This window comes from Cicer arietinum, chromosome 5, assembly GCF_000331145.2.
Source record: "Cicer arietinum cultivar CDC Frontier isolate Library 1 chromosome 5, Cicar.CDCFrontier_v2.0, whole genome shotgun sequence".
NCBI lineage: Eukaryota > Viridiplantae > Streptophyta > Magnoliopsida > Fabales > Fabaceae > Cicer > Cicer arietinum.
In genome coordinates, this window is record NC_021164.2 from 40814825 (window position 1) to 40824449 (window position 9625).

Below are 9625 nucleotides of genomic sequence, written 5' to 3' on the forward strand. Positions count from 1 at the left end.
CCCTAAAAAACAATTTTTTGTGTCAAATAATAGATTTTTTTTTTCCTGAAACAAACATTCATTATTACCTTTTAAACAAATATGGAAGACTACTGAGTGATTGACTAATTGAACAACTACCCAATATGAAATGACTACCAAATATGGAATGCTACCGAATATGGAACAACTACTGAATATGGAATGCTTACCGAGTAATTGCTTAATTGATATAATTTAAAATAGGAAATAATATTATTAATATAATAATAATAAATAATATTAATAAATGATAAAATATATATAGGCTGGCCTGTCAGGCCTAATAAGCTTTTTTATAAGCCTGAGCCTGACATATTTAAATAAATAGGTTTTAAAAACGGCCTAAGCCTAGCTTTTTATTAAATAGGCCAGGCCAGACCAGACCATAAATAGGCCATACCATAGGCCCCTGACGGACGGCCTAGTCTATTATCATCCCTAGTTACATAGTACGATTTGTTTTTTCACGAACAAATCAAGAAAGCTAAAATTTTAAGTTAGGACAACTAACAATACATCGAGGTAGATTATAGTTAAACTAATTAAAAAATTACTCGTATGACATTTGCCTTTTGTTATTATTTAAGATTGAATCAATTAGTATCTGTATACTAATTTATTAGTTTATTATTATAAGCAGTTGTATATAGTACTACTCTATATCAAGCTATAAGAAAAAATGAATTAAATAAATTTAATGTATTTGGTCTACATTTCTATATTATATTTCCACTCCAAACATATCACTTTAATAATATTAATATTAGTATGTCTAATTATTTTGTAAGAAGATGTGGGATATTTAAATAATATTTTAGGTATTTTTTTATTACTTAGAAAAAGCAATTTTTGGTGGTACTATTAATATATGTTTTTTGTTGTTGTATAGTTTAATTTTGGTAAATTCAAATATGGTTGTTTATCAAAATGGCCTCATTATAGAAAGGGTTTGGGCTTGTATCCACAATGGTTATCATATATAGAATGGATTTAGGGAGCATCTATATTGAAAAAAATGGGTACAAAATCGGGCATAGTGACACAAATTTTCAGATATTAAAATAAACTAAATGTTATCTTTGAAGAGATTGAAAAATATTTTATTAAAAGTATTGTGTGATATTACATTTTAGTGCATTTAAAATTGAGAAATGATTATGTATTGGAAAATAAATTCATAATTTAAGATGGACAGTTTCTCTTCAATGATGTCATGTCGACTGATTCTCATGTTAAATCTATTGTTTCTTTATCTTCAACAACTCCAATAGGAGAATTATATTCAATATCTGAAAATTTATTCAACATATCTTACACAAATGATGCAAATAAAAATTATTTAATAATCATTATTTTTAATAAACCCACAAAATGTAAACCAACAAATTAAGTTTATTAGTTGAATAATTTATTTGCTTGAGCAATTCCCAAACAACAACAACCCTTTCAACAAATCCATCCATAACTATGTTCGACTGCGATAAACAAATGTATTAATGACATATTAGCCAACTAAAAAAATAGATTAGTATTTATCCAAAAAAACATATATACATATTAAATTTAGAAATTCAAAAATTAAACTTGAATGACTTTCAACTTTGCAATCAAGTCTGGGTTATTTGTGAGTTTCTTGGCTCTTTATGATATTTTAAATCGAGTTTCACGACTCACATTCGAATCAACTTTGAAAAGAAAGTATAATCTACCGGATTATAAATTTCTTTGGGAACGATTCGAGAAGAAATATCCTATAACCACTAATCAAATAAATAATGTTAATATGTTTAATATATAGTGCTTGTGATACAAAAAGGACGAACATACATATCCCAAATTTTTCAATCAATTCTCATGCTGATTTTTTAAACAACATGGAAGCATCTCGATCAAATATAACGAAGGTTGTTGAACCTGTTGTGTCATTCTCACGGAGTTTAATTCGATAGCGAGAGGAAACATTCATAACATGTTTGTTACATTTTCCACAATAATATATGCACTCATCAGGGATTACTTTCTTATTGCATATGCCGACTGTGTACCATCAGTCGTATGTGTCAACAACATGTTTTACGGTGTCACTCCTAGCAATGAATATAAATGTATAAATTCAATTGAAAACAACTTAAAAAATAATTTATTTAGATAGTTTATATGTAAAATAAATATGTTATATATAAATAATAAACTAATAATTAGTCATAAAGAATCATACTTGATTCCTTTGAAACATTTCAAATAATTCGACGGGACATTTCAAATCCCATGAAATTTGAAATCTTTTCAAATTTCCATCACAAAATTATCCAAACTTGATTAGTTTGAAGCATTTTAAATCTTTTGTAAAAATGTTTAAAATGAAAAAAACTCTAACATTATCTCTGTAAGAAGTGATCATGGATGAAAATCCATAAATGCTTCCATTAAGAACTTTTTTATTTTATGAAAATGGTATTTGTCACAATCTTTCTTGTGCAAGAACTCCCCAACAAAATGAAGTTGTTGGAAGACATAATAGAACTTTACAAGAAATGACTAGAATTATTTTGAAAGAATTAAATGTTGAGAAATATTTTTGGACTTAAGCAATTGACACTTGTTGCCCCAAGGCACGTATCATTCACAAGACATCTTATAAAGAAAATATTATTCTTTTGTTTGACTTCTATCGTTAACCACTAAGAAATAAAAATTCAATCTTGGCAAACAAATCTCAAGAAAGAATAAATTACTTATGTTTTTGATGAAGACAAAGACCAAAGAAAGTGATCAAGTTGCAAGCTAAAAAAGAAGTCAACAACCAAAGTTAACTATAATCAAATATGCTAGAAGTCTTTTAATGTAAAGGTACATGATGCAATCTAATATTCTTATATTTCAAATGTACATGAGAACCTTTCATTTTAGCATATGCATCAAAAGAATTTTCAAAGTGTCAAAATGCATTAACAATGTTTGAAAATAAAAGTCTTTGATAAAAATCAATGTATTCGACTACAACATGTTGTAGCCGAATACAGACTCAAGTCAGTAGCTAAAATTGAACAACTGTATCCAACTATGAGATGGTGTATTCGAATACAAGTACCAAGTCAGTAGCAAAAACTGGACTTTTGTATTCGACTACGAGATGGTGTAGCCAAATACAAGTGCTAAGTCAGTAGCTAAGACTACACATTTGTATTCGACTACAACGTGGTGTAGCTGAATACAAAACCAAGTCAATGGTAAAATTCACTCAACTGTATTTGATATACAAGAATGTGTATTCAAATACAAGCTTTAAAATTCAAATAAAATTGAACATTACAAAGAGGTGTATTTGACTACACTCATGTTGTAGCCGAATACAACTGCGAAACAATGCAATTTTTCAGTTCAGATTCAATCTGGATCATTGCATATGTTCATCAAATCTCTAGGAACGATTACCACTAATCTGAAGTAATGTCTAAAGAGTATAAATACCTCATAGCTTCAGACTTAACATCATACTCTTCTCCAAATCTTTTCATCAATCTAAGAACAACTTTGAACAAACTTTATGAAATATTTTGATTTATTCAAAGTCTTAGTTTCATATTTCAAGTACATATTTTACATTGTCATATCATTGATAAAGGTTATTTATTGTACTTGAAATTATATTAGATTGTTATCATTGTACTCAAGTGTCATACACTATTGATTTTAGTCAAAGTGATTATTATAAAACCATTCAAGTTATTGTGTAAAGTGAGGAAAGTAGTGTTGTTTCTTGAAGTTTTGTAAACTAAGATAATGGTGTGCTATCTTAGGGTGATTGTTAGAAGTTTGTAGTAGAAGTCTTAAAGTTATACTTGTACTTATTCTGACAAATAGTGGAAAATCTCTAGTGATGTGCAAGAGGACTGGATGTACCATTGGTTATAAAGGAAACCAAAATAAACTGATTCGTTCTTTATTTTTCTACCATTTAGAGTTTTTCATACATCATTCCTAAACACAAAAATAATCCACTAAGTCTCTAAAAACCAGAAAATTTATATACACCTAATTACCCCCACCATTCTTAGGCGCGCCTCTATACTTACAATTGATATCATAACAGGTTCTAGTAATTTGCTCCTCGATCCTTATTCATGGCTTTCGCACAACTAATTTTTAGAGATGGTGGTAGTAGCAATAAACCACCTTGCTTCGTTGGAGAACACTATGACTTATGGAAGATATGCATGCAACCATATCTTGAGCCACAAGGAGATGATATTTGGGATGCAGTAAAAAATGGTCCTTATGTCCCAAAAATAGTCATCGACAATAAAGAAGAAAAAAAGATAAAAGTGTCATGGACAAATGATGACAAAAGGAAAGTGTTGTTTCATAAAAAAAAGCCAAAAATATGTTACAATCGGCACTTGGAATGGATGAATACTTTCATGTGTCTCATTGCAAAACCGCCAAAAATATTTGGGATACTCTTGAAGAAACTCATTAAGGAACTATTGAGGCAAAACATTCTAAACTCAATACATTATCTCAAGAATATGAACTATTTCGAATGCAGCCCAGAGAATCTATTCTGGACTTACAAAAAATATTTTCTCATCTTACCAACCACTTGACGACGCTTGGCAAGATCTTCACTAATGATGAATTGAACCTCTAAGTTCTAAGATAATTAACAAGGGATTGGCAACCTAAAGTAACGACAATTTCTGAAAAGAAAAGCCTATCAAGGATGTCTCTTTCTGCACTTTTCAAAAAACTTTAAGAACATGAAATTGAACTTAGAAGGCTAGAAAAGAATGAAAGTCAAGAAAAGAAGCCAAATAACATTTCCTTAAAAGTAGAGTCAAAAGACCAATCAATGATGAGAATTCAAATGGAGATGAAAACACTACCTTCCTCGTAAAGAAATCTGGTAAGTTCCTTAAAAACGATAAAACTTTTAAAAGGAAAAAAGTTTCAGGAAGAAGGATGTTTCCACTTCAAGCCAAAACTTCTCTTGTCTTGAGTGTGATAAGCAAGGACACATAAAGACAAAGTGTCTAAATATTGTCGAGAAAATTGCTCTCAAGAAGAAAGAATTCAAAAAGGCGTATATAGCATTGGAGGACATTGAAGTCAGTTCATCCTCGGATTCGGAAATTGACGAATGTGAAAATCTTGCTTTGATGACATCACACCAATCTGACGAAGAAGAGGTTAGTAACAAAGACTCCTCTCATAATAATGATACTAATAGTGAATTAATTTTTGAGTGTAATGATGCTCAAAATGCAATTATAGAATTACTTATGGAATGTAAAAATGTGTACAAAATAGTGTCAATTCAAAAGAAACAAATTTCATCTCTTAAAGAGAAAATTGACACTATGAAAAAGATTCTAAAAAATTAAAACATAATTTTACATGCAATAAGTGTAACTCTCTTTGTTTCAAAATTGTCCAGTTAAATAGAGTCATTGAAAGATATGAAAAGGGACAAGTTGGATTGAAAAATGTTCTTAATATGAAAAGATATTCCAATGACAAGAGTGGTCTTGGTTACTCAAAATTTGATAAACCAAGTATAAATAAAACCATCTTTGTTAAGGCAAGTGACCAATCCAACAAAGAGAAAGGTATAATTATCCAAAAAGATCATCGATACTATAAGAAGAATGTTATTCAAAAGAAATATCATATACATCCATATAGAAGTAAATCTACTCCTACATGCTTTTATTGTGGTCTAAATGTCCACACACCTAATGCTTGTCATTTTAGGAATTTTGGTGTTCCAAATGGGCATTATGTGTGGGTCAAGAAAGGTACTAATCCTCAAGGACCCAAAGCACTTTGGGTACCTAACAAATCTTGATCTTATTTTGTAGGTATGCACACAAAGTACCTCTAATATGTGGTACTTGGATAGTGGATGTTCAAAACACATGACCGGTGACAAAACAAAATTTTCAGCTCTAACTCTTGAATCAAAAGGCTATGTCATAACAACAAGGGAAAAATTTTGGGCATTGGAAAATTTGGTGCAACCCCATCTCCTTCAATTGAAGATGTTCTATATGTTGAAGGATTAAAGCACAATCTTATTAGCATTAGCCAACTTTGTGACAAGGGTTACAAGATAGCTTTCAACAAAGATGAATGCATTATCCAAAATGAAATATCAAATGAAATCCAGTTTGTTGGTAAGCGTTTTTGAAAAATATTTTTATAATTAATCTTGATGATTTATCCTTGAAAACGAAATGTCTTATGGTAAGTGACAACAATGATGCATGACTATGGCATAAAAGATTTGCACATATCCATATAGATCATTTAAACAAGTTAGTCAAGCATGACCTTGTTGTAGGCTTACCAAAGATGAAATTCATTACGGACAAATTATGTGATGCTTGTCAAAAGGGTAAGCAAACTAAGATTTCCTTCAAACCCAAGAATATTATGTCAACCTCAAGACCACTTCAATTGATACATATGGACTTGTTTGGTCCATCAAGAACTAAAAGTCTTGGTGGAAATTCATATGGACTAGTAATTGTTGATGATTACTCAAGGTTCACTTGGACCTTATTTTTGGCAAATAAAAATGAAACTTTTAAAGCATTTGAAAATTATGCCAAACTAGTCCAAAATGAACAAGCAACAAAAATTGTATAAATAAGAAGTGATCATGGAGGATAATTTCGAAATGCTTCTTTTGTAGAATATTGTGAAGAAAATGGAATCTTTCATAACTTTTTTGCACCAAGAACACCTTAACAAAATGGTGTTGTTGAGAGAAAGAATAGATCATTGGTAGAACTTGCAAGGAGCATGCTAAGCGACTCAAGTTTACCAAAATACTTTTGGGTAGATGCTGTAAGTACAACTCGTTATGTATCCAATCGAGTAATAATTCGACCAAGAAGACTCCCTATGAACTATACAAAGGTAGAAAGCCCAATATCTCTCACTTTCACATATTTGGATGTAAATGTTTTGTGCTAAATAATGGTAAGGAAAACCTTGTAAAATTTGATGAGAAAGCCGATGAAGGTATCTTTATTGGTTACTCATTATCTAGTAAAGCTTATAGAATTTTTAATAAGAGAAATTTGATAGTTGAAGAATCTATGCATGTATCATTTGATGAATCTAACCCCTTTAAAGAGGGTAAAATTGTCTCTTGTGATGATGATGATTTTATAAGTAATGATATAAACAAAGACAATCAAGTTGATCAAGCAATTCAAGAGAATGAAGTCAACATTGAGCCGCAAGATCAACATAATCTTCCTAAGGAATGAAGAACCCATCAAGATCACCCCATTGACAACATTATAGGTGATATCAACAAATGGGTTACTACAAGACTCAAACTCCAAGATGCTTTCTTGAATATGGCATTTGTTTCTCAAATAGAACCTTCCAACATTAGTGAAGCACTTAATGATGATTAATTGATACTTGCCACAAGAAGAAATAAACTAGTTTGAAAGAAAAAAAGTGTGGGAACTCATTCCTAATCCTGGAAATAAACACATCATTGGTACCAAATTGGTGTTTAAAAATAAACTAGATAAAAATGGTATAGTTGTTCGAAACAAAGACAAGGTTGGTTGCTTAAGGATCCAATAAAGAAGAAGGGACCGACTTTGATGAAATATTTGCTCTGGTAGCAATGTTAGAAGAAATCCGTTTATTACTTGTTTATGCTTGCTCTAATGAAGAAGTACATGTCAAACAGCCACGTGACTTTAAAGACTTCAAGAACCCTTCACATGTCTTCAAATTAAAGAAAGCTCTTTATGGTTTGAAATAAGCTCCAAGAGCTTGGTATGACAGACTAAGTAACTTCTTATGTGAACGAGAATTTGAAAAGGGTAAAGTTGATACGACATTATTCATTAAAGAACTATTGATCACACTTTACTTGTTCAAATATATGTTGATGATATCATATTTGGATCAACCGATAATGAAATATGTGAAGAGTTCTCATTAATCATGCAAGGAGAATTTGAAATATCTGTGAGGGTAAATTTAAATTATTTTCTTGGATTTGATTGCGTTTCAGCAAGTGTACTGAATCGTTGCAAGTCATAATAAAACGGTAGTACCGAGTGTCGAACTCAAGGATTGTGTTTTACTATTGAATTATATTTGATTACTAGAATTGAACAAAAAGGTTCCCAAGTTGATTGAAATAATGTTTGAAATTAACAACAATAATAAAATTGATCTTTTATAATGAGAAAAATGTCAGGGATGAGTTTCACTTCGAATCCAACCTTGGTGTCTAATTTGATCCTAGTTACTGAATTCCTTTATTGAATTATTACCGAATTCTCTTTATTATTCTTGCCCTAATGTCTTAGTGACAGAACCTTTAATTCCAAAGTAACCCCTAATTCCTTAGTGGATTTAAGATTAGAACTAAGCATTACCGTATAGAAATTCTCTTGTAAATTATTGTTTTGCAACTAATTTAATTGGTTTCATGACCTGCATCTATCCCTAGACTACAAATTCATGAATTTCTCATCTCAAGCATTCGTAAAGTCCACTTCCGTTTCAAAATACAAATCATAGAACATTTTAATGTTGATCAAGCAATAAAAAGCATTAATCATAGAGATGAGAAAAACAATTCAATAAACTCATTCATATAACTAGAAATCAAATCAGAAAAATAAGGGTTTCATCTGGTTACACTCATCCCTATCAAATAGGGTTTAGTTACTCATGACAGAGATACAAAAGATAAGGATTAAAGAAGAATTACAAGAATGATTCATGGATGATTCTTGATAAAACTGCTTCAATCGCGTTCGAAACGGCTGTCTTTGAGTTTCTATGCTAGGGCACAAGTCTCTCAAGTTCCCAAGAGTCAAAAAGATCCCTAAAACAGTAAAAATCTGCGTTTTTATGGTTGCTGGTGCGCGTCGCGCGCCCCAGGCGCGGAAAAACACGCTCCAGGCGCGCGTTGGCAGAGTCCAACCTTGCGAAATGCGCTCCAAGCGCTCCAGGACGCGTTCCAGGCGCATTTCATATGCTGTCTGATGTATTTTGCTTTTTTCTCATCTTTTGCGTCTGAATTGGGTCCCGGTGTCTTCATGCAAGTTGTAGATATGGATCTTAGCTTTCATTAGCACTTGGAGTGACACTAATTGGACATCTAGAACTCCAGATATGGCTGAAATACTCCACATATGTCATGTTGATTTTTCACCAAAATTCAGCACTGCACTAAAACAAAACGCAATGTAAAATTACGACAAATTCCTACTTAATCAACGAAATAAAAACAAAAAACATTTTATTAACTCAAAGAATAAAAATCAACAAAATGTATCAAATAAATCCTTAATTTAACTGATGATTGAGGATAAATAAGACTAAAACAGTGGGAAAATATGCATATGATGAAGAGTCATCAGGACTCCACATTATACAACTCAAAAATGGCATCTTCATAAATCAAGCAAAGTATTGCAAGGAAATGTTAAAGAGATTTGTGATGGACAACATCAAACAAAGTGCAACCCCTATGGGCTCCAGAACCTATGTAGATAAAGATGAATATGATATTTCAATAGACATATCAAAGTATCGAGGTATGATTGAGTTT